This window comes from Tyto alba, unplaced genomic scaffold (assembly GCF_018691265.1).
Source record: "Tyto alba isolate M040663 unplaced genomic scaffold, T.alba_DEE_v4.0 Super-Scaffold_26, whole genome shotgun sequence".
NCBI classification, from domain to species: Eukaryota; Metazoa; Chordata; class Aves; order Strigiformes; family Tytonidae; genus Tyto; species Tyto alba.
Genome location: NW_024881300.1, coordinates 11,644,190 through 11,667,878, shown reverse-complemented (window position 1 = coordinate 11,667,878; position 23,689 = coordinate 11,644,190). Strand labels below are relative to the sequence as shown.

Below are 23,689 nucleotides of genomic sequence, written 5' to 3'. Positions count from 1 at the left end.
CAGGACATCGCTTGTGCAGAGGTAAGTGGACAAAGAACTTGGCTGCTGGGGACGGTGGGGGTCTTGAGGAGGTGAAGCCAGCGGGGAGGTTATCCCAAGAGGTGGGGAATTTGGGCTAACGGGCGGTTAAACCAGGAGGGACATCCCCGGGGAGGCGCAGGGGGCAGATCGTCCTGGGCGAGCAGGGGCCGGGCGCGGCGGGGCGCGCAGGAGGCGGCAACGGCCGCGGCCCCTCCCCGCCCGCCCACTCGCCGCGCCGCGCCGCCGTGGGCAGCCGCCGCCGCCGCCGTGGGCAGCCGTCGCGCCGCGCAGCCCGCTCTCCTGCCCTCCCGCAACCGCCATGGGCCCCCGCGGAGCCCGGCGCGCCGCCGGCTGCCTGCTGCTCTGCTGGGCTCTGGCCGCCTCCCGCGCCGTCCCGCGGAGGAGACCCTCCTTCGACGGCCACGTCGCGGAGAACCGTCCGGCGGGCACGCGTGTGAGCGGGCTGAGCATCCCCCTGACGCGGCTGGGGGCCGAGCTCTGGTGCGCCAAGGTGCAGGGGCGGCGCTGGCGGCTGCAGCTGCTGGGCGAGGGCCACTCGCACTTCGCGGTGGGGCTGCACGCCCGCACGGCGCGCGTCTGGCTGCGCACCCGCCGCCCGCTGGACCGCGAGGCGCGGGCGCTCTACTCCCTCCGCCTGGGCCTGTGCTGCAAGCGCTGCCTGCCGCGCGCCGCCGCGCCCGCCGAGCTGGCCGCTCTCACCGTCCGCGTGCTGGACGACAACGACCACGCGCCGCGCTTCGTGGGGGAGCCACGCGCCGGCGTCACGCAGCTCCGCGTGGAGGAGACGCTGGCGCTCGGGGCGCAGGTGTGGCAGGCGCGCGCCGAGGACGCGGACGCGGGCGCCAACGCGGAGCTCCGCTACTTCGCCCGCCCGCGCAGCGCGCACTTCTTCGTGGTGCCGCGCAGCGGGCGCGTGGTGCTGGTGCGCTCGCTGCTGCACCGCCGCGCGCCCATCCCCTTGCGCCTCTACGCGCGGGACCGCGGGCGGCCGCCGCGCCTCAGCGAACCGCTGCAGCTGGAGGTGCTGCCGCAGGCCCAGCGCCTGCCGCCGCCCCGCCCCGCCGCCCGCCGCCGCCGCCGCGCCCCGCCGCCGCACGGCCTGCCCGAGGACGCCCGCCCGGGCAGCCGGCTGGCCACGCTGGCCCCGGCGCCCTTCGCCGCCGCCTGCTTCGAGCTGGCGTCGCCGCCCGCCGAGAAGTCGCCGGTTGGCGTGGGGCGGGTGGGCGGCGCGGTGGCGCTGCCCGCGGCCCTGGACAGGGGGGCGGCGGCCGCCTGGCAGCTCGTCGTCCGCGCCCGGGAGCGCCCAGGTAGGTGCGGGCGTGGGGACACTGCGCTCGCCCCCGCCGCTGTGGAGAAAGTCGGGGCGTTCGCAGAGTAGCGGCCCAGCTCCATCAGGAAGCTGGAGGGTGGTTTGTCTCGAGGTGTAAAAAGTCCCCGAGTGGCAGCGAGCGCGTAACGGTGGTTCAGCATCTGGTGGCACGTGCTGTTGTGCCGTGGAGCGTAGTTTCGAGCTCTCGAATCTGCAAATTATTGAGGCGCGCTAGGTGACGGGAAGCAGTGCGTAGTTTAGTGAGTGTGGACTGTACAGCTGTGTAAAATCACTTGGAGCAGTAAAGTGGTTATCAGAATTCAACTGTTTCACCTTTTCAGATTCTTAGTCATTAATGAGCAGCATGGAGAGTGCGTAGTGTAACCAAAGAGTGTTATTTATGTTATATACGTGTTGAGGCAAAGTGTGTTAGCTATACCATGCTTCTTACAGACAACTGTTTTCTATTAAAATGTTTCCTGTCGCTCTGATCCTGTAAATGCTTACCTTGAAGAATGCAGCTGAAGTCACTGAGTTTTGAGTCGTTATTAAAGTTAAGCGTGTTTGACTCACAAGCTTGGTCTGAGTTTTTGAAAGATTGGTGCCTTTGTGTTTATGAGGCTGCTCTTTTTTTTTAAAAAAAAATCTGAGGAGCCCAGTGTGCACTGTTAAAATGGCATGTTTATGATTTAAATTGTTATCATTCACAGGGTCCTACTCAAGTTAAATAGAATAGCTAATTTCATTTCTCTCTGGCTGATTGCATCTATTACTTTTTAAAACTCTTAAAATTTTGAATTGTTATCTTGGTTAATATTTTTCCCCTGTGAGAATACAGCTCAGTTTAAGCATATTTTTAATATACTGTCTGGTGGGTGTCTGTAAATTCACTGTCTCTTGTTATTTTCGTGTTACTTGTGATTGTAACAATGTTCTGAAGATTGTTTAGAATGTGAGTACTCTGGAGAAAATTGTATCGGCAGAAATGAGTTGGTTGATTTGGCTTCATCTTGGGAAGGTTTAGGAAGGGTTTTCAGTTACGTGACTTCTAGTGCTTGTGAAAACGATTAACTTCTCAGCAGTGCAACTGCTCAGAGTAACTTCTGTTAGTCACAGAGCAGCGCAGGCAGGAGAGATGAAAAGCTTCCCACACTATTCCTTTTCTTCATCTCTTCTCTTTTCTGACTGAGAGGAAGCCCATAGGAGCATGGCAGTTTATTCCTTGGTGTCTGTTAAATCCCTGCAGGTGCCTGCAGGGATTCTAATTAGTGCTGACGGTTTCAGTGACATGGATGCTTCCCCCTGTGAAACAGGCTGGATCACCAACTCATTTCACTCGGGTCCTGAGGTACGGCTCTCTGATCCTCTCTCGTTCCCACTTGGTTTTTGTCACGCCTATCGCTGTAGCATATTGCTGTCATTCACGTTTACTGGCTTTATGCTGCGTTTTGGCTTGAGCTTTGGCTGCTAACTAGGAGGTGATAGACTGATTTCGAAACACAAATGCTTCCTGTGTCCTGTCTTTGCTACTCAAACTTGAGGCAGGCTACATGCCAAAGAGGGTGTCCTTACTCGGACACAGTGACAGAATCTTTCGGGTCAATCAGAGTATGCTTCTGGGATGTTCACTCACTCTAACATGCAGCTCAAGTTTCAGCCCTTTGTTGGTGTCACAGCTCCCTCTGTCCGCATCAGGAAGATGTTAGAGAAGTGGTAGCTAACCTTTCCCCTGATTACTGCCGGTCTCACCTTTGTGATGGTTTTTACTCTTGTCTAGTCTGAGTATAGAAGCCTAAGATTGCCTGGAACAAAGCTTGTGACTCTGTCATGCCCGAGATTTCTTGTCCAAAGCAATGATTGCTAACCTAGTTAAAAAAAAAAAAAAAATGAGCCAACTTTAACTTATTTTCAGGGATTTTTTTTTTTCACCATGTTGTAATTCTACTAAATAGTTGGGAGTGTTTTCTACTAGCTTGATACATTACTGCTGACAGTATGAGGTAGTAAGATAATAATCTCTGTGAAATATGTAGAATAGATTCTGACTCTGAGAGACTAGGTAGATGGCAATTAATTGTGGACAGTATAAATGGTGTACTTTAGATGCTAGTGATTTTAAGTTTCTTTGTTTGAAGTAGTCTAAATTCAAAAATACACCTTTATTAGTACTAGTTTTTTTCGTCAGGTAAAGGTTAATAATAACTTGACATGTTTAAAACTCTTCTGAGTTGCAGAATGCTTACATTCTCATTTTGTAGGAGTTAAAATACATAGGTATTTGAAGCATATTTAGAAAGTTATGTCTCTTTCCTTACTTGCAATCCAAACTTCAGTAATGTGAGAAAAGACAACCGAAACGATGGGATAGGAGAGGGAGAAAGATGTCTAGCAGAACTAGATGTTTTATTTTTTTCTGAAATAAGGAATATATAGAGGATTGCAAAATCTCCAGGAAAAAACCCCAATATTTGCAGAAGTGAGCTTTCAGGTTGAAGTGTAGAGATGGTTACACTGAATTTTGTTGTGAATAAAAGTGTAAGTTCAGATTCTTTCTCCAGTTTGTTTGCTTTGCTTTTAACATTTGTGCTGGCTTATTTTACATTGTACATAACCATAATACATAACCACGGCTGTGGTTTTCTGGTATTAGAACTTATGGTATCAGATGTTGATTTCAAGTGATATAAAGTGGTATTAATTCCTTTAATATACTTTTCATTTTCTACCCCCCTAATTCTTGCTGTCCGGTAACTGAGAATTGAAAATTAACCAGTAATTAATTTTGACATTAGTCTCTTCTTCAACCCAGGCAATGATGCCAAGGATAAGACAAGATTTTTAGATAACTTAGCATATAAAGTCTATCCTCTTTGTCCTTTATCTTTTCAGTGTTTGTTATGATTCATTTGCAATGTGCTCTTCATTATCTAAAGTAGTAAAGAGTGCTTAAAAGCATTGTGGCACAAGTGGTCCTAATAGATGTCTAGGAAGAAAAATTTTTTTTCTTTTTTCCCTGGTGGAGCATTCTCAAAATAGTAGCAAGAAGAGTGGTATATGGTAATAAGGCAACATTCAGCAGCATTTCTTACTAGTTTGTGTGACAGCCCTCTCCCTTTAGTTCATAAATGGGACTGTTTAAGAGGTAACCTGTTCCTGAACTAACTTTAATTCAGAGGAACACAAAGATATATAACAGGCTGCATGTTTATTTTTTCTCATCAGCTACAATAGAATTTTAAACACTTTTCTCTTTGCTTCCTCTCAATTCTGTCCTGGATAGTGAACACGGCGGTGTGTTCAGGGCTAGTATTCCACTGAAGTAAATACTGTTCCAGATGCAACCAGACCTTTAGCATCTCAGTATCCAGATAATCTTCCACATGTTCATGGAAGATGAAGGGTTTTCTCACCTTCAGCAAGCTGCAACTCAGAGTATGAGTTAACCTAACTCACTCCACTTGGCACGGGAAGTAACTGCCAACGTTAACAGATTCACTCCTCTCTACGTAGGGTATTTCTTAGTAGAACGATATGGTGTGACCGTAGGCTTGGCGCTGGTATACATTTTCCTGCATCAGGGGTAGCTTTGAGGGGCGTTTGCAGCATGAACAATTCTCTGACACACAGAGTTGGATTTTTTGGCAAAGCTGCAGTTGAGCATTAAGATTTATCGTAGTGGTGTGAACAAATCACTGTTGTCATTACCAGTGCAGCTACATGCTGTAGTTACTTTTTGGCTGGACATATTTTGGTTATAAATTTAATGATTTTTAAGGGTTTTTTTAAATGTAGACGTGAAAAAAAGTCCATCATTTGTTTGGTATTCTTTGAAGTAATAAATCATTATTTTGCGTATTTCACTGCTGCAGTAAAATTAGCTGAAATCTGTAGAGGAGATAGTACCTTACTAGTTCTGTTTTATTCACTGTATATCTTTTTGTGGCCATTTGATAGTTTGTAGACTTAGTTTTAACCTAGCTTATATGTTTTCTGGAAACAGCAGTTATTGGAAAGAACAACAGGAAAATCTGGACCTGTAGTGCAAAGTGCCTTTTTTATGGTGTGGGTTCTGCTATGCTTGTGGAGGAGTAATAATTCCAGGCCCTGGATGAGAGAGGAGATACTGTCTCATTTTGTGGTTCAACTTCAGGTGAATTTCTCGTATGAATTCTTAGCAGGAAGATTTAAAACTAGGCAGCAGTTAGTTTTAAGAAATAGAGAAGAGATCACAGATCAGTCAAGCATGATAAATTTAATATTTTCAGATTAGGGCTGACCTGTCCAACATGATTGTCAGATCTTAGAGTGCAGTAACGGGTCTTGCAAATACCTGCTCCCTGGGTCTGGCTGCCCATGCTCAAGGCCAGCTCTGGCAGGACGCTGCTGGCCAACCTTGGACCAGGCAGTCAGTTGTCACAAGCCTTGTCTGTGGCCTCCACCCCATGTCTTGGGAGCAGCGCTTAAGCTCAGGTCCTTTCCTGAGCTCCCCCAGGTGTGTGCTGTGCCTGGCTGTGTGTCTTGCTGACTCGGCTTCCCAGCTTGACCTGAGACCTGTCCCATCACTGCAGATCTGTCTGGAGACCACTGGATTGTTGGGTGAGCCAGGCGTGTAACTTGGGACCTGCTCTGCTCTTCTTGCTCAGTGACAGCGAGGTCCCTGCCTGCCTTGCTGTCACCCTTGACTGCCATTTTAACTTACCCTGCAGAGCAGCCTTTTCTTGCTGCTCCTTGGCAGTTAAATTCTGCATCTTTAGCAGAAACATGTGTGCATTTGTATAACATTTTCTCTGTACCCTGACTACCTTGAGAGCTTAAATTGCTCTGCCTGGACATTGGACAGAAAATTAAATATTGAGAGCTGAAACCACTCATTTGAAATTGAAATATGGCCTAACAATACTGACATTTTTCATAATTTACAAATATGTTGGCCAGAAGAAAAAAAAAACAAACCCTCATAAACCCCACAACCCCAAACCAAAGAGAAACACCAAGACAAACTCATACATTAGTTTGAGCGACAAGATGGTAAACAGAATTCCAAAATGTCATGGCTTAACTTCAGGAGAATTTTTTCACAGATGGTCCTGGATGAGCAAATACCTCTGTTGACCTCTGCTGGTCATTCTGCCCTGAGCTATATTCTTTGGTTAACCTTGCCTGAAGAAGTGATGGTTATGCTCACGTTTTCTGTAGCATTTCAGATTTTATCCCATTTAATTTATCGGGACACAATTTATTTGTTCTTCACAAAGGTGTGATACTTCTTTTGAAGCTTTTACCCAGTGAACAGAAGATAAAATTTCTTTGACTGTCATGAATATTTTAACATAGAGCTAACATTTAATTTGAGAAGGAACCATTATTATTCTTTTAGTGCTTGGAAGAAGTGCATGAAAGATTCCATCTTTCTAATTGTCTGTTGTCTCAAGCTCCTTTGACCTTACTTCATCCATGGGCATTAGTTTTGTAATCCCCGTTGTCATTTTTTCCTATCAGTGGATTTACTAAGGGTAATGTTTGACATGCTTGTCGAATAGTTAACAGCAGTTACTTACATTTTAAGTCTATTTGTCCTGTTTAAATTGACACATAGAGTGGAGTTACCTATGTTAGTGATATGTGTATTTTAAACCTTGAAGGTTTTTATGCTTGGAAGACAAGGATCATCTGTTTTAATTTTATCTGAGGCCCTTAGTCCCTTACTAGCTGTACTGATTCTGTGGGGATCATCCCTAAGAATTAAGTAGCTTCTGGGTGATGTTTTGTCTTTTCAATTCTTATTACCTCTTTTATGAATTACAACCATGTTAACAGTTACACATCAAGTTGGGTTTAAGTTGAAATCATTACCTATTAGCCCACAGATATGTTGAGTTAAACTGCAATGGGTTTCATGCTATTAAGTCAAAACAAAACATACATTCTGTGTGTATTTGGGACAACTATATGTGTTTAAAGGTTTGGAATGTTACTTGTTTGTGGTAGAAGGGAATATCTGGGGAAGCTTTAGAGCACCATGTTGATGTTTATTCAGTATAAATGTTTTGATACTATTTGCTGTCTACTCCAAGCAGTCAGATTAGAAATATCTTTGAGACACTACTGGGATTTACTTGAATAACAAGGCTGTTTAGATCTTCTGGCTGTTTATCATCTCAAACATTCAGTTTCCACAAAAGAAATAAGCTTTTTTTTTTTTTTTTTTTTTTAAGTCTAACTAAATTTTAACACAAATCTGTTAATCTGATGGAAGTAGTAAATTATAGTACATGTGGATAGGATCATCCTCAAAACTGGTTTATTATATCTCCAGTTGGACCTTGATTCTCTGACTGACATGGCAATTCTGTTACACATTATTTGATTATGAAACAGTTTTATTTCAATTTTCCCTAACCTCTGTTTTTGCTTTTAGTCTCAGAATTGTAGTCTCCAAATTGCAGATACAATATCTTTAAACCTTCTTGGTATGTTTAGGGTTAGGTTTTACAATAAAAGAGAGAGTGAGACTTAGCACACAATAAATTTCCTTTGACTTTGAAGTGTTTTGGTGTAAATAGGGGACAATTTCAGTATTTTGAAGACAGTTTCCTTTTGATTCACTTAATAATATACAGTATTTAATATGCAGTGCTCCAGACATAAATTCCACTTTTTCTTTTCTTTGTTTCTTATTAAAGAGGTCATAATTTCTTAAATAGGAGATTTGGTTGCATTAGATGATTAATCTTATGCGTATAAAATTTTTTTACTTCTTTAAATGGGAATTGCCAATAAAAGTCAGTGTTAAGGAAGTGCCAGCTTTGGGATAAGGACAGTTGGGGGCAATAGAGCAGAAGAGAGTTGAAACAGATAAGGAAGGCTTTGTCTATATGACAGCTTACTCCTCAGCACAGTTTGAAATGGAAACCGAGATGCATCAGTCTGTCTTTCCTGCTGCAAAAAAAAAATGTTTGTGAAGTCTCACAGCTTAGTGACCTTTCTCTGTGTAATAACAGTCCACTCAGCAGATACCAGTTTATTGCTGTTTCCTAACCCTAATAACAAGAGTTATGTGTGGTATGAGTAGGCTTCAGTTTACTGGTGATGCATATAAATGTTGATACATGATGTGCCATGGTCAGGTTTCTCTTTTTCATTTTATTGTTCTGAAAAATTAAAATTGATAATGATTTCCTATCTTTCATGTGTTTAGATTTGCAATCCAGATAATGTTATTTCAAAAGACTTGCCATGCATAATGATACAAGGAAGTACAGCAGACTGTGTTGGTGAGGCTACTGGCTGTGGAGGCATTTTTTTTTTTTTTTTCCCTTGCACATGATGGGATTCAGAAAAACAAGCCAGATTTTCCCCAATAAATTCTAAGGAAAATTTCAAGAGAATGTCCCAACTTACACTGGTGTGGTAGCTGCTACCTCTTTAGCTAAGTTTTCTCCTTATGATAATGCTTTTTGGCGATCAGTAATCATTTAATAAGACACGTTTTGTTATTTAAGGATGTCTGTTGTGATTATTAATTTGTAGTCATTATTTCACATCTGGGCATGCTTGGTTTTTCTGTCTACCACTCTCAGCAGATGGATACCACACTGGGAAGTCCCTGATAACATGATTATCACTTTACTCTCTTCTAATTAGTAATTTATATTAAGATCCACTCCACCATCATCATTTAGCTTCTCTGATGCTTTCTTTACTTTTGCACTTTTGTTTTCTGGTTTGCATTAACTTCTATTTTAAAAACCATATGAGGGTAAGGAACAGAGACATGATAGGGTCATTATTCTATCTGCAAAAAAGGTAAGGCATATCAGGAGGGAATGTGAGCTGTCCACAGCTTAAGCCTTTCAAAGTTATTTCTTTAGAAGGTTTATGCTTCATGAATGAGCAAACTACTGTACTTAAAAGTAGCCCATCATACACTTCATGCATTTTCAGAAATGACAGTAGAGAAATGTTTGTGCATAATTGTCCTATTTTTTGAAGGATATACAGTAGGACTGAGTACAATAACCAGTAGCTTTTGTCTCATGTTAAGATATGAAAATGGGAAAAGAAGCTTCTCCTGATTGCATCTAGAGGCTTAGGGCATTAAGATTTTTTTCTGGAAGTGTATCTTCCCAGACTTTAAGTTGGTAGATATTTTGTATGAAGACATATTATATAGTGAGGTGTTAAAAGAATTCAGTGTAATATTTGTAAATCTTCCTCAAAACAACAGTGTCTTCTCAACCAAACCCAAAATACTGTACTTACAGTAACCCAAACAAATAACAGAGATCTGAGTTTTCAAAAACCATTTGTCTGTTCAAGGTAGTAGCCTGAGAAGTTGGAGCAATTTAAAAAAGAAAAATACTACCTTGAATACTTAATTTGCTGATAGATGTAGACCAGAATGTAGTAGCAGTATTGACCTAAAGGCTTGCAAGACTTTTAACACTCATAACCTCCTTTAAAAATAAATTGAAATGACTTAAAAATGCCAGGAGCAACCTAGCTTCTCACCCATTATTGTTTAATCATAATAATATAATACCTCTACGCTCAGTACATTCAAGGAATGAATTATATTTGTCCACAATTGTTCAGTCAAGTACATATTCTATATTGTCAGTTTTTAAAAATCAGAATGTCTGGCGCTGTCAGTTTTGTCAATTACACTGATGCAGAGAAGCCTATGTTTTTAACGAATACAAGGATTTTATTTTCAAGTCTCGTCTTCTAGAAGAGACGAGAGAAAAGACAGTTTTATAACCCTAATGAAATCAGAAGTCTGAGGATATGTTGGATTTCACTGGTTGACAGCGTCTTTTATAATTTGACATGGTGAAAACAGGTGGGTTTAGAGGCAACTCCAACCCACAATATTTGAAATTGCAATCAAACTGTTTCAGCATGCATGACTTTCAAGGTTTGATTTAAGCAGCGTAACATTCAAAAGTTGTTGTTAACCGAATGATTAAGTATTAAAGCCGTCTCCTCCTTCCTGCTGCCCTTGGTATAACATAGGTAGGTGGGGAAATACTTTTTTCCCAGTTGCTGTATGAAATGACAGAATTTATTAGTTTACAGTATCTGTGTGCAATCCAATGAATCTTTATAACCCAGCTTTTCTACCAGGTTGGAGGAGCTAGCTCGTGTTACTTTATGTTGAAACCCTTTCTTAGAAAATTAGTGGCAAATACCACAAAAGATTTTTTTTCCAGATAAACCTGGGTTCAGTAGAGCCATAAAGAATTAGTGAAGAACCTAAAGAAGAAAGCAACCATTATTTGAGTGAGATATTTGGTCACTACTTATAATTTCAGTATGTTCTTCAGTTTTGACAATTCTTTAACTTGGACTCCCCTAGAGGTTCATGATTTTGAGAGGGCTTTCTCTTCCTTCTAAATACGGAGTCCCTCTATACGTCTTAAATTTGACATGAAAAATTGCTAATGATTTTACAAGCTTGTGACACACTTTTTAATTTATTAGAAATTTTCCTAAGCTTTTTGGACAAAGTATGTGACCCAGTCTTCATAGTATATGAGCATTAAGGTTTTTTCCTTTATTTTTTATTTTTTGTTATAAATAAGAACAGTTTTATTTTATTATACAAATGTGTTTTGTATCTCACCAAAGGATCAAATTTCTAACTTTGAATAGTTAATTTAAAATGTTATGTTTTCTTCTATATATTTAACTCTGCCTTTATTAAAGCTTCTCAATCTTAACAACTGTGTTGAGTGAGGCACTGTCTTTTGATCATGGAGATTTGTGAAAAAGAATCTAGAGGGGAGGCTGACAGCAGGCACTGCCCTTGATCTGCACTGCTGTTTTCTGGAAGGCATTTGAATAACAGATTTTCATGCTTTTTCTTGGAGAATTATGTTGATAGGTAATTCTTACGCAGAGTATGTTGGTAGAGAACTGATTTCATTAGCTGTATGGATATAGAAGTTTGCCTACAGGCAGACCTAAAGAAAGATATTTTAGAGACTTTCTCGAATTTTTTTTTTTTTTTAGTTACTTATGGCTGCCTTTAAAGAGCATTTTTGCTATGGTTAAACTACCCAGCATATCACTTAATATGGATTTTTTTTTTTCCAGAGGATGAAAATTGTGAATTGTAGCATATCACTTATTTCGTGTGAGCAGAAACCCGGGCCAGCTAGTGTATCACCTTGCCTAACGTAGTTGGAATTCAGAGTAAGGCAGTATAATAAATCCTTCTGTTTATCAGTTTTCAGCCACAGATAGGCATGAAAAATAGCCAATTATAGCTAGATACCTGTGATGATGTTTCAGCAGTGGGTTATGAAGATTGATTTTGGTGATAGGGAATGAATTTCAGTGCTGCAGCTTTTGTCAGTAATATTAAGTTAAAAGGAAGTAATTCCAACTGGAGGGAATATCAGAGAAAAAGCAGACTTCAGGATAAGCTGCCCTAAGAAGGATTTTTGATAATACATGAATTGGCTCTAATTAGGGAATTTAGCAGCTAAAGTAGGAAAACCCTCTGGACTAGAGTTTATAATTCTAGTTTTAATTTTTTATATAAATTGAAGAGAGCTGTAGAGAGGGCTTAGTTTTGATACTGCAAAGGGCAAGTAAGTGGTGTTTGCAAATACATGGGAAAAGCAATCTGCTCACAGAACCTGTTTTTATTAGCTTCCACAGTGAAGTAAAATTAGAAAAGAGAAAAAATACTTTCTGGTCAAATAAAAAGATGATTTTATCCTTTTGAATATGAAGTATTATTTTCTATAGGACTTTAAAAATTACTGATTTTTAATATAAGATATTCCAGTGTAATGTTACTGTCATGTTTATGTGCAGCAAGAGCCATTTTGAGTTTTATATCTTGTTGCTCAACATCTGTGAGAAAACAATTTAATTTTTTTTGTTGTCTGAAGCTAGAGAAGAAAATCTGTCAAATACAAAATCTGCATGTGTGGCCAACAATGTAATTAGCAGAACTATTCTTTTAACAGGATTTTTTTGAATGGATGACATCATATAAGATACCTATGGTGCGCCTAACTTGAAAGTGAAGTATCTAGCATGTAATATTGAGGAAATATTTATTGGTAGTGTGTTACAAAACAGTTTGAAAATTCTTTTAGGGATAATTAAGCCTGTGTCAGATTCCTGAGTTAGAGTCTCAGTAGTGGATTGACTTGCACAGCTGAATATAGTTGGAGGTATCTACACTTGTTGGCACCTGGTATTTGGAACAGATAATTTAAGTAGAATCTGTCTGTGTGTTTGTAGGATTTAACCCAAATCCAGAGGATTACCATTTTTAAGCTGTTTCTGCTAAGATTTGAGTGGAATTGTAACATATTATTTCTCCCATAATGTAGCAATATTACTGTGTGTGTACAACATATACTACTAATAAACTACTATTAATCATAATACACAAATGCAGATACATAATGATATACTACTACGATTAATATATTGATGTACATGTGTAATTAATATATCAGCAAGATACGTATGGGGGAATGTTTTGATGGAAAGAGGCATTGAGACACCTGAGCTATCGAGAGATGTATGTTTCTAAAATTTCCTTCCTTCTGCTGTCTTGTAGCACAAATCATTTTCATAAATAGGGGAGAAAATGAATTTTATATACCGTATTAAAAATTGGTTAAAGTTTGGTTTAAGTTCCATTCAGTAAGAAAACACAACTATTCTGTAGGCAAGCAGCTATGCCAGTTACAAAATATAAGAGACTGCATTTTGTAATGTGTATGTCATGGTAATTACAATAATTGAAATACTTTTAAATATTTGCTGTGCTTGTTAGAATGTGGAGTTATGCTTTAAAGGAATCATGTTCACTAACATATACTTTGAAATTCGTAATGCATTGTCCTGCTAGACATACACATATTACACATTATTGCCCATGTCAGTCTCTTCATCACACTTGCTGTTCTCTGGCAGGTCCTTGTCCGATCATGCTTCATTGGACACCCTAATGTTGTTTCTACAAGTTGCCAGGTCACATCTATAGGTCTCTGTGCAGAGAAGTACAGTCCTGTTTGGTGTTTCTGTTACAGTTTTTGCATTGATATATGATATGCAGTCAAGGGAAAACTTAGTTACGGTCATTTTCCTCCAGGCTACCTTTGTCTGGAACTGGAATAATGATGATTTATTTAGTGTATTTGCTTATGAATCAGATTGCCTATGGTTGATGGAAGAAAATAACATAACAATAAGTTCTGGAAGGTCATATTCAGTGGAAACTTATAGTGGTCAAGAGAGTCACTTAGGCCTGTCTCTTCAGTTATGTGCATTGCAGTTCCTGCAGACTATACTAACAGAATTCTTAAGAGTATTCAGATGTTTCAGGGGTAACCAACATATTGTTGAAAACTTTGATCTTGCCAAGATGTCACTTGACATTAAGGTCTCTTAACTGTTAAAACACAAGTACCTGGAGGAACATGACCAAGTCCTTTTAGTTTTTGATTAGTAAAGTTTGCTAGAGCATGTGAGGATTAATCTCAATCCTGATGAAGTTTTCCACAGTTTCTTTACAAGAGGTGTTTCTCAGTTATTATGTACTAAGTACTGACATATTGATGTTCATTGAACTGACAATCAGTAAGTGACAACAGTGGAATTTATATCCAGGTATATTATTACTTGTCCAGTAAAAATCAGTTATGCTTTGATTATGACTTATTTTTTGATAGAGGAATACATGCATGTTAAGAACTTTAGCAGAGCCTGAAACAGAATGGGGTCATGGCTTGATTAGGATATTGATTTCTAGGATCCTGAGAGACAAAGGTCAGTAACCTTTCTACTCCTGGCAGGGTTACTAAGGTGGCATTCAAATCCTCAGTAGATCTTACTATTATAGAGGTAGATTTTCACAGGTTCTTAACTCAGCTTCTAATTTAGTGATTGGTGTTTTAAGCCTGCCGTATGCCCATGCAAACTAAGACAACAGTGGGTATTTACAAACTTGTGACAGCTTACACAAGACCTGTTCTTTTGACAAGAGACAGGCAGTTTTGACGCTTAACTTGCTCCTTTTGCACTTACTGTTTTTGGATCACCTTTTGATCAAAATCTCTGTAGCGTTCAAGCAGACCCTGATCTTATTTGGCACTTCTCATTTAGAATTTACCCTGTTGTGGGTCACCGTGGTGTACCTTAACCTGACTCAGATCAACTTCTAACAAGTTCCCTCCTGCAGTTTCTTCAGGCTGCCCCATTGGAATGCGCATTCTGACATGAAACGTCTCTCTGAAAAACATCTGGTTCTTTTTAGTATGGTCGTGTGAAATTATATCCATGCTGCTGCATTTTACAACATGATTTTTGGGTATTTTTTTTGATGGTCCTTCTGAATTCTTTCGTGCTATACAGAGGAGAAAGCATGCAGCTGCTTTCACCGAGTCTGTCTAACTATTGAAGGGAATTATACCTGGGTGACTATGAGGACGGTGCAATAGCAGTGTGGGCTACAGTACTCTCACCTCAGTGTCAGTCTTTTTTTTCGCATTGAGGCAATTGGAGTTTATCCTTTGAAACAGTGTTATAAAGAACATTCATCTAGAGAAGCAGAATTGAGCATCCTTACACCAGGCCTGCCGACACTTCTAACTGCGGAAGTGCAGTACATAATACACACAATCATCTCAGTTAGTCGAGAAGACTTTGTAAGACTTGGATGTACATGGTAACTGAGATATTTTTTCTATGAAAATGTGAAAATACCTGTTGCATGTATTCCTGTTCTGTGATGGTGCAGGGCATGTTTAAGGTTCTTTTTCAGGAAACTTATTGCTTCTGTGATTTACTGTTTGATAAATTAGGAGTTTGGTTTTGCTGTAGCCACCATTTTTTCATATGTGCAATCTTAAGCTAATATTATATTTCCTGGAACACTGGATTCAGAGTACAGGATATAGTTACAAAGGAACTCATTTGGATTTAACAAGTTACTGTCAATACACTCTCTGTTGCTCATTAGAGAAAGAAAAAAGTGATGTACTCACAGTTGTAGTTCTAAAATTCAGATGAATTAATACAGTTTTACAGGTTTAACTGAGAAGAATTTATGTGATTATCTTGGGTGAATGCTGATTTTTCTATTACAAGAATTTTCTGGATAAGAGTGGAATGTGCTTAAAGGTCACGATGAATTAAGCCTCAGGAATCTAAACTAAGAAACTTACACTTCACTTGGTTGATCACAGCACCAAGGAGTTTTCTTTACAACAATCCACTTACTGGTTGCTTATAGATTGCAGATTATGACATGGTATACTAAATAGGCCACTTGCCATCAGACAGAGGTTCCTAAGTATGAAAAGCTGAAGCTTGCAAGAGGCTGATGTGAAGCATATATTAGTACTTCTGTGGGAGTGAAGGGATAACATCAGTAAGTACATACATCAGACAAAAGTAATGTATTTTAGTTGGAGCATGGATGTTTTTTGGAGAGGAATGTAATGCTGCAATTAAAGGAGTGGAGAGGGAGAGAGAGTACAGCTGTTCAATCTAAGTGACACGCCTTCCTGGGAGACTATTCTTCCCTAGTAAGATAACACTGTTTACAAGATTAGGTATTTTGGCAACACTTTATAGTTAAGAGTCTTAATTATGAAGTACTTTGTATTATTAGATTTAAACTAAAACCGCTCAGTTTAGATATTCCTTTTTGTATGTTGTTTCAGTTCCTGTAAAGCTATTTTGAAAATAAATGTGTGTGTGTTTAGGTACGTTTTCATGTATGTGTAAATAATAAATACACACTGAAATCAGGTATTAACATCATCAACTTTAAAAATTCTGACTTTACGTCTATTATTAAACTCGTGGATAAATGTTTTTTTAAATGTAGACAGCTGTTTTAACCTGGGCTACGTTCCCTTTCACTTCTCCAGGGTTGTTAGCTGGGGCATAGTGCCATGTCAATGCAGTTGTGCTGCTTTCACAATCAGACAGGGTATGCATACACCACTTTTCTGGAGCCAGAGGCATTAAATATGGACTGCAGGAACACTCAAGTTGGCTTCTGTAGCAAAACTTTTTACAAGTTAAGTGCCAATCCACTTAGGGCCAAGCTGACCAAAAGACCTAAGTTATAGTTATACTGTGCTCCCTGACATTACTGATAAATATCATCCATTACAAAGGAAGTACTCACTTTATCACAGTCTTGTGTTAACCCAGTTAAGTCACTTCAAAATCTGAGCTGGCTGTGTGTGGTTGAAGGAAGCATTTTTTTTCAGCTGAAAATATATAAAAAATTATTAAGGAGAAAAGGGCTTTCTGTGCCACTTTGCTTTCTTTGGAATGTGAAGATTTTAATCCCATCCTTTGGTTTTATATTCAGAAACTTTCTTCACCTGGGATATTTTCCCACTCTTTCTTCCTTTAACAGGAATGCTTAACTCCATTCCTGGAGATTTCAGAGCAGTTTCTCCAGTCTAATGTTTTTCTTTTCTGTGACTTTTTGAGCAGTACTTGCCTGATATTTATTACTTGTTTAGGAGCTCTACCATCTTCACTGGTTGATTTAATAATAACAGAGGTATAACAAATACTTTTTGCTCAATGTTTAGGGATCTTTTGTTGATGATTTTTGGAGAATTGAATAGTTCCATTCTATGGTGGTTTGTTTTGGGGGTTTTGGTTGTTTGGTTTTTAGCAGCATTTAATATTTAATAGAAGTGAAAACCACATTAGGATTTCAGTGAATTTACTAACCAGGAAAATCACTAGTTAGGGTAGATTGGTTACAATTTTTTGGCAACAAATATTTAATTTTCAAAATTCAGAGCTGCTGTAATCATTGTATAAACAAAATATTTCTTGATACTTTTTTTTTGGTCTTTCGCAGAAAAACTTTTCAGAAAATGTCTATTTAAATTTTGAAAATGTAAGAACTGTGGTCTTTCCTGAAAAGTGGTATTAGTGGAATGTGAAATGGGTGGCCCTGATCTTGCAGTTCAGCAGTACTTGTACTGGTTCCCTCCTCTTTGTGTCTGGATGCTCTTGATTGCAGAAGAGCCCTAAAAAGCAAGTTTTTCAGGATTGCATCCCAACAATATTGTAGACAATACACACTTAGGAACTGATACATGTTTCTGTTACTCTGAGTGCCATGAAGTAGCTGTCTAAGTATTTCTTCATTTTCCTGTGACCTTTAGGAAAGGATTGGTACTTTGTGCATTTGTCACTTACTGTGACAGACGTGAATGACAACATACCTGCATGGGCTATGGAGTCCTTCCCCTTCTTGGCTGTGGTTTCCCCTGAAGCCGTGGGAGGTATTGAAGTATACAAGCTACTTGCTGTGGATGCAGATGAAGGGATCCATGGAGCTGTAGAATATTTTCTCTTGGAAGGTAAATGTTAACCTTCTAGTTCCACTATTGTGACTTTTTTGTCTTTTATCCACAGTTTCATTAATGAAAGATCTTCCCTTCCTCCTGAAAAAGATTCATAAGTCTTCATGTCTGTGTGTGAGAAAAATAAACTTTTATCGAGGGTATGGACAGATTTGCCATATTTGAAGTGTGTTCTCCCTTTGAAGTTGTGTTCCTGCCCAGATTGTCCCCTGGGGGGTGATGGGGACTGGAGCAGTCAGTACTCCTGAGGGCTTTGCCAAGGTGGTGGCAATGGCAGCAGTAGGCATCACCTCTCTGCTGGACTGCCTGTTTATGAGATAGGGCAGTACTTGGAGTAGTTTGTTGGGTGGAGAGAGTTGACATTCCTTCTCCCTTGCGGGAGTTGTGCTTCTGGTTCATTTCTAACAAATTTTTAAGGGTCTGGGTTGTGCCTTAGCTTTGCAAAGCTAGTACAGACTCTAATAATTTTCTTTGTGGGGCCCTTAAAAGAAACTCCAGTTATAGTTCAAAACTGTCTAAGCAGAAGGGGAGTAGCAATACCATTGCAAAGGTGAATTTGTCTCTCTTGGCCAGGACTCTAGCAGGGTATTTTCTGGTAAGGGATATTTAGGTCAAACAATATCAAAATATTGGAGGATAAAGAGTCATAATTGTCCAGAAAAGTACAATGCAAGTTAGAAATATAGTCATGAATGTAATTACTGATTTCTAAGTTCTAAACAACTACAGTTTTTCTCTGCATACTGATCCTAAGCCATAACCAACTTGGGAATTGATACCATAATCTCCTCTTAATTTTAATCAACTAAAGGTGTTCTTGCTGACAGCAATTTGTGGATCTGTTATTTTTAGGTGGTGAAGACAGATTTGAAGTTGAGAAGGACACTGGCTGGATTAAAAAGACAGATTTGCCATTGGTGAGGAACATGGAATATTTATTGACTGTCCTAGCAGCAGATAAGCTTGGAAGCAGAGGGTGTCCAGCCTCTGTTTCTGTAATTGCTGGATTTCGACCACCACAGTTCACCAATGTATTATACTTTGTTTATGTTCCTGAAAGTAAGCCACAAAGAAAATCGTAAGTAACAGTTAAAAACAACGCAGTGAGATAGTGTTCCTAGTTCAGCTTCTGTTTGATCTCCCCAAAGCTTCAGTATTATTTGTGATTCATACATAGATACCGTGAGTAGCAATTTAAATATCTTAACAGAAGTGATCAAGATGCAGTTTAACTGATGTATTTTTTTGGTCACCATTTTATACAGAAAAGCAGTATTGAATAATTAGGATTTCTTGCTCTTTTAAATTATATGAAAAGTATTAGTAGATGTTGATTGTGTCATAATTGTCAAACCAAATGCAGAATACAAATTAGAACTATTACATCATGATGAAAGATACTCTGATGCTAAAGAATATATTAATTTTATGTGTCAAATTTGGAGAAATCTCCATCAAGTGAAAAAACAGAAGACTGTCTTTGCTGTCTTCATCATGGTGGCAAACTGAGGAAAAATGAAGATCCCACAAAACTTGTAATTTTATTTTTATATCCTTTTCCTAACCATGTGGATCTAAATATCACAGAAAATGTCAGTAACATAGGTCCACCTGAACACTCAGTTCTGTCTTTCCCAAACTGTTTTGCTCTTATGGCAAATATTCTTCATTCCAGTTGAATCAAGAATATTTCTGTCCAGTAAATGTCTTCTTTGTGTACCCATTCAAATGTTGCTCATATTATATTATCTGTGGTGTTGTATTTTACTGTACAATCTACAACATTCAGTTTTACAGTGTCTAAATAACCAGGGTGTGTTAAGATAAAAAAAAATTGGCAACTGTTAATAGTAGATAACAAGGCTTAAAAGTTTTTTTTTAAACTTCAATAAACTTAAACAGTACAGGCATAAAAGAATTTAATGAATTGCAAATGCTGCAATACCTAACAGATACCTGCCATCTTGGGTTCAGTAATGTTTATAATTTAAAATAATGAAATTTTTTATAACTATTTTTAATCACTATTTAAAAATAGGTTTACACACCTAAGATGATAGTAGATTTGTCAGTTTGGATATTACCAAGTAATTTGCCAAAAGGAATGAAGTATTCAATGCAATTATTATGTCAGAAGAGGTTTGAATATACACAGTGTACTCAGTGGCAGTGGTTTCCTGTTTCATGTTGACCAGAAATAGTAATGAAAGTCCATGTGGAGTCCTAAAGTTCTGATATTTAAATTGGACCAATACACAGGTACACAGGAAAACAGAGCTGCTGTTGTGCACTGAATTTCTAGGTTTAGGATTTCATAATTGTAGGTTGATTTAAGACTGCAGCTGAGCAAAGGAGCATTACCAAATCTTTCTCTTCCTTTGGTCTGCCACTAGTGCCAATTTGCTAGCTGCACAGGCAGACTGATCTGATGAAAGACAATACTAAAAAAAAGAAAAACAGAGTTTTCAGTTGGGTTGTTAAATGTGCTCACAGCATAGCCTTGTGATTTTTAGTGCTGACAGGGAAGAGAGGTGACATGAACGTGCAGCCAGTGCAGGGAGTTAGGAGAAGGGCAAAATAACTTACGTTAGCAGGGACATGGTGGTGTGCTGGCATGCTGTTAGTGACTGGCTTTTATCCTTTTGCAGTTATTTGTTGAAACTTTAAGATGGTATGACTGCAGCAGCAAACTTACCATGCTGTTTTGCATCTTGCTTTCTCTTTTAGTTTCCTGCCTGAAAACCATCACTACTGTAGAAGAAAGAGTAGGCAAATTCAGTTGCAGCAAAAATGAAATCTTCTTGTTCCTGTGTTGTTAATTCTTACTGCGTTCTGCGACCAACAATTCTGTCATTGTCTGTTTAACCTCAAGATGATAGAACTACTGTATAACAAAATGTTTGAATTTGGTGTTTAGGTACAGCTATTACTGACTTCAGTGAGTATTGCTCTGATCAGACCTACAGGATTGCACCATCATTTCTGATATGTATAATTTTTATCATATTTTTCAGTATGTTGTACTATGTGCGTGAGTCTTTTTTTTTTTTTAATTTTACATGCAGATTTCTTACAGTCACTGCTATATCATATCAAAAGAAATCCCTGAGCTACAGTTTACTAACTAATCCCAGTGGTTTGTTCAGTATTGATCGGTCAACAGGAGATACCAGTTTAACTCAGAGTGTGGATTATGAGAGTGACCACCACCAGTATCTTCTTTTAGTCAGAGCAGAGGAAAATGAGGAACAGTTCACTAATACAGCTAAGGTAGGTGTTCACTTCTGGCAGTCTGTGTATATTTCCATTTTCCTTCAGCCTTCCCAGATTTCTGTACAGATTCACTAGGGGCTCCAATTTCCCTAGCTCATGCTGTCTATTCTGGTGTCCATTTTAAAAGTCTTTCTGTCTACGGGTAGATATGGAGTGCTGGTTTAGGTACTCATAGAGTTTACTCTTGCAGATGCTGAAAAGTCTATTTCTGAGGAATCAATCTACCATCCCATCACAGGTCCTAGGCCTCATCTGGGAAGATATGGAAATGAATGCAGCCAAGCCAGACATGAGGTTTTGTCTTACTCTAAACCTTCATAAAGTATGATGTATATTTGACATATTCCAATTTACAACAAAGGCAGAACAGAAAATGACTTGTTTTGTATCAAAAGCACAAAGTGAACTTGTAAAGAGAGCAAGTAATAAAAACTCAGAGATATTAAAAGATAATGGTTCATGGTGTTTTAGAATGCTGTTTGACAGCAAAAGTATTTCTAAATATAGTTATTACAGTTGTTTGAATTCACGGATTCACTGAGCTGGGAAATGCATGCAATATAATAGTTTGTTCCTGCTGCAGGAAAGATGTATGCTATAGAGGGAACAGGATGCAGAATTATTAGGAACAAGTATGAGGACACAGACAGTGAAACAGTATGTCATTGTAAAAAACAGTGGCTGTAGCACACCAGAGACTGATAATTTCTATTGACCCTTTTATGTACTACAAGATGAAGAGTGGTAGAATATGACTTGAAAGAAGATTATGAGATGATTTTCCAAATACATTTAGCCTAAATATAGTTTAACTTGTACCTGCTTTAGACTGATACAACATAAGTAGTTATGAGTGAGCAGTCCTCAGTTTATATGAAACTATGTAAGGGAAGATGGAGTATATGTCTGCCTGTAGCACTGTGGTGCAGAATGCCTCAACCAACTTCGGACAGTCTGAAGTGCAGCAGTATGAAGTGCCATAAAGGCTAATTTAACACACGCCTTACTGTTTGTAATGTAAACAGGGCAGCTGTGGACTCATATTTGACATAGGAATAAGGAAAGATTTTTAAAGATGTTAGAGTTGTATTTCTTACTTGTTTTACTGTAATCAGTTCAATTTACGTCTGATTTATGCTGCTGTAATTGGATTCAGAACTAGGTCTTGGAGATTTATACTGCTGAAATGTAATATGCTTGGCAGTAGAATTTTTAGTGTCACAAATCACAGAAGTGTTGGAAGATAAGATAATGGAAGAAGGATGCTTGGAAAGCAGACAGTCCATTTTCCTGTGAAGTAGTAATAGGAAATAATCAACAGAGATGAAGGGTGAATGGAAAATGTTGCTGTAAGGGACTAGGACTTAGCAATTCCTAGTGTTTTTGAATCTAGTATTTCAACATTTCTCAGTGGGAAAAGAGCAATCTAAGAAAAATGGCTTATCCTATGTGCTACAGTTTCTGAAGACCTCAAGGATGTTTTGGGGAAATCTGATATTTCTAGAGCAGCAAAGTCATTGCCTTGGTTCACTTTGCTGTGTAACATTGCCCCCTTTTCCATTCAGGTTTTGGTTGTAATCACAGACGATTGTGCCGCTGAATTTCATCAGTTGATGTACAGCAAAGTTGGTGTACCTGAAACAGTTACTATGACAACTGTACTTCTACAAGGTTAGTACTTCTAAAACAATTTGTCGCATTCATCATGAGTATTTCATTTTAAAATGCAACTCTCTGAAGGCATTGGGTAATAATTATTTACTACTGCCACAGCCCAAACAATTTTGGCAGACAGGAGACAAAGGAAACATATCGTAGGATTTTGAAATAACAGGTATTCAGTTGTGGTTGGTATTACAGCAGCAGGTTTACAGTAGCAATCTTACAATATTTATTTTTTTGAAAGGAAGAGAGTAATGTCAGATCAGAAATTATAGACACATCAGCCCAATTTCTCTGCCCATCTTTAAGAGTCCTGTGGGTTTGCTGTAGGGAGTTCTGCTCTTTTGCATTAAAAGCCTCATGCACAATTTAACTGTTGTATGTGACATTTTGTTTGGATGCTTGAGAAAGACTTTGCTTCTTTCTGATGTAACCAATAACTTAAGCTTTAAATGATGGTGCTCTGTAAACTATGTAAATTTTGATTATGTAAACTGCAAAAATCTTATGTTGAAAATGTTTATAAAAAATGAGCAGGTCCTGGTAATAAAATAAATTTATGCCAACTAAACAGTTGTAGAAGGGCCTTATATTAGTCTTTAGCCATTACATAAACTTCTTATAAATCTTGAGGGGGAAAAAGGAAATTAAACTACAGGCAGATTGCTGTTCCCTAATAAATAGGATTTTATAACCTCTTGCTGTTCTGCTTACTCGTTTATCTTGTACAAATTGTAGTTTGTCAGTTACTATTCTAGTAACTGCCCTTTTAGCACAGGTTTTTGTAGGTTATGGGTGGGACCTGACAAACACATTAATTTAATTTGCATCAGTTGAATAATATATGTAAGTATTTAATCTGTATTTAATCACACACAGTGTGATCTGTCCAATTGATCTTAAGTCAGCAGTATAGATCAGATGGACATGAGAATATAAATCTCTGCTTGGGAACATGTTCTTGGTAGTACAGGGCTCTTTAAATCCAGCAGACAAAGGCAAGATCTAGTGGCTGAATTCAACC

At 39.1% G+C, this 23,689-nt stretch overlaps 1 pseudogene; it reads left to right on the top strand.

The window, feature by feature from the left end:
• Positions 1 to 285: 285 nt before the first annotated feature.
• LOC104356956 overlaps positions 286 to 23,689 on the top strand; it is a 62,889-nt pseudogene continuing 39,485 nt past the window's right edge.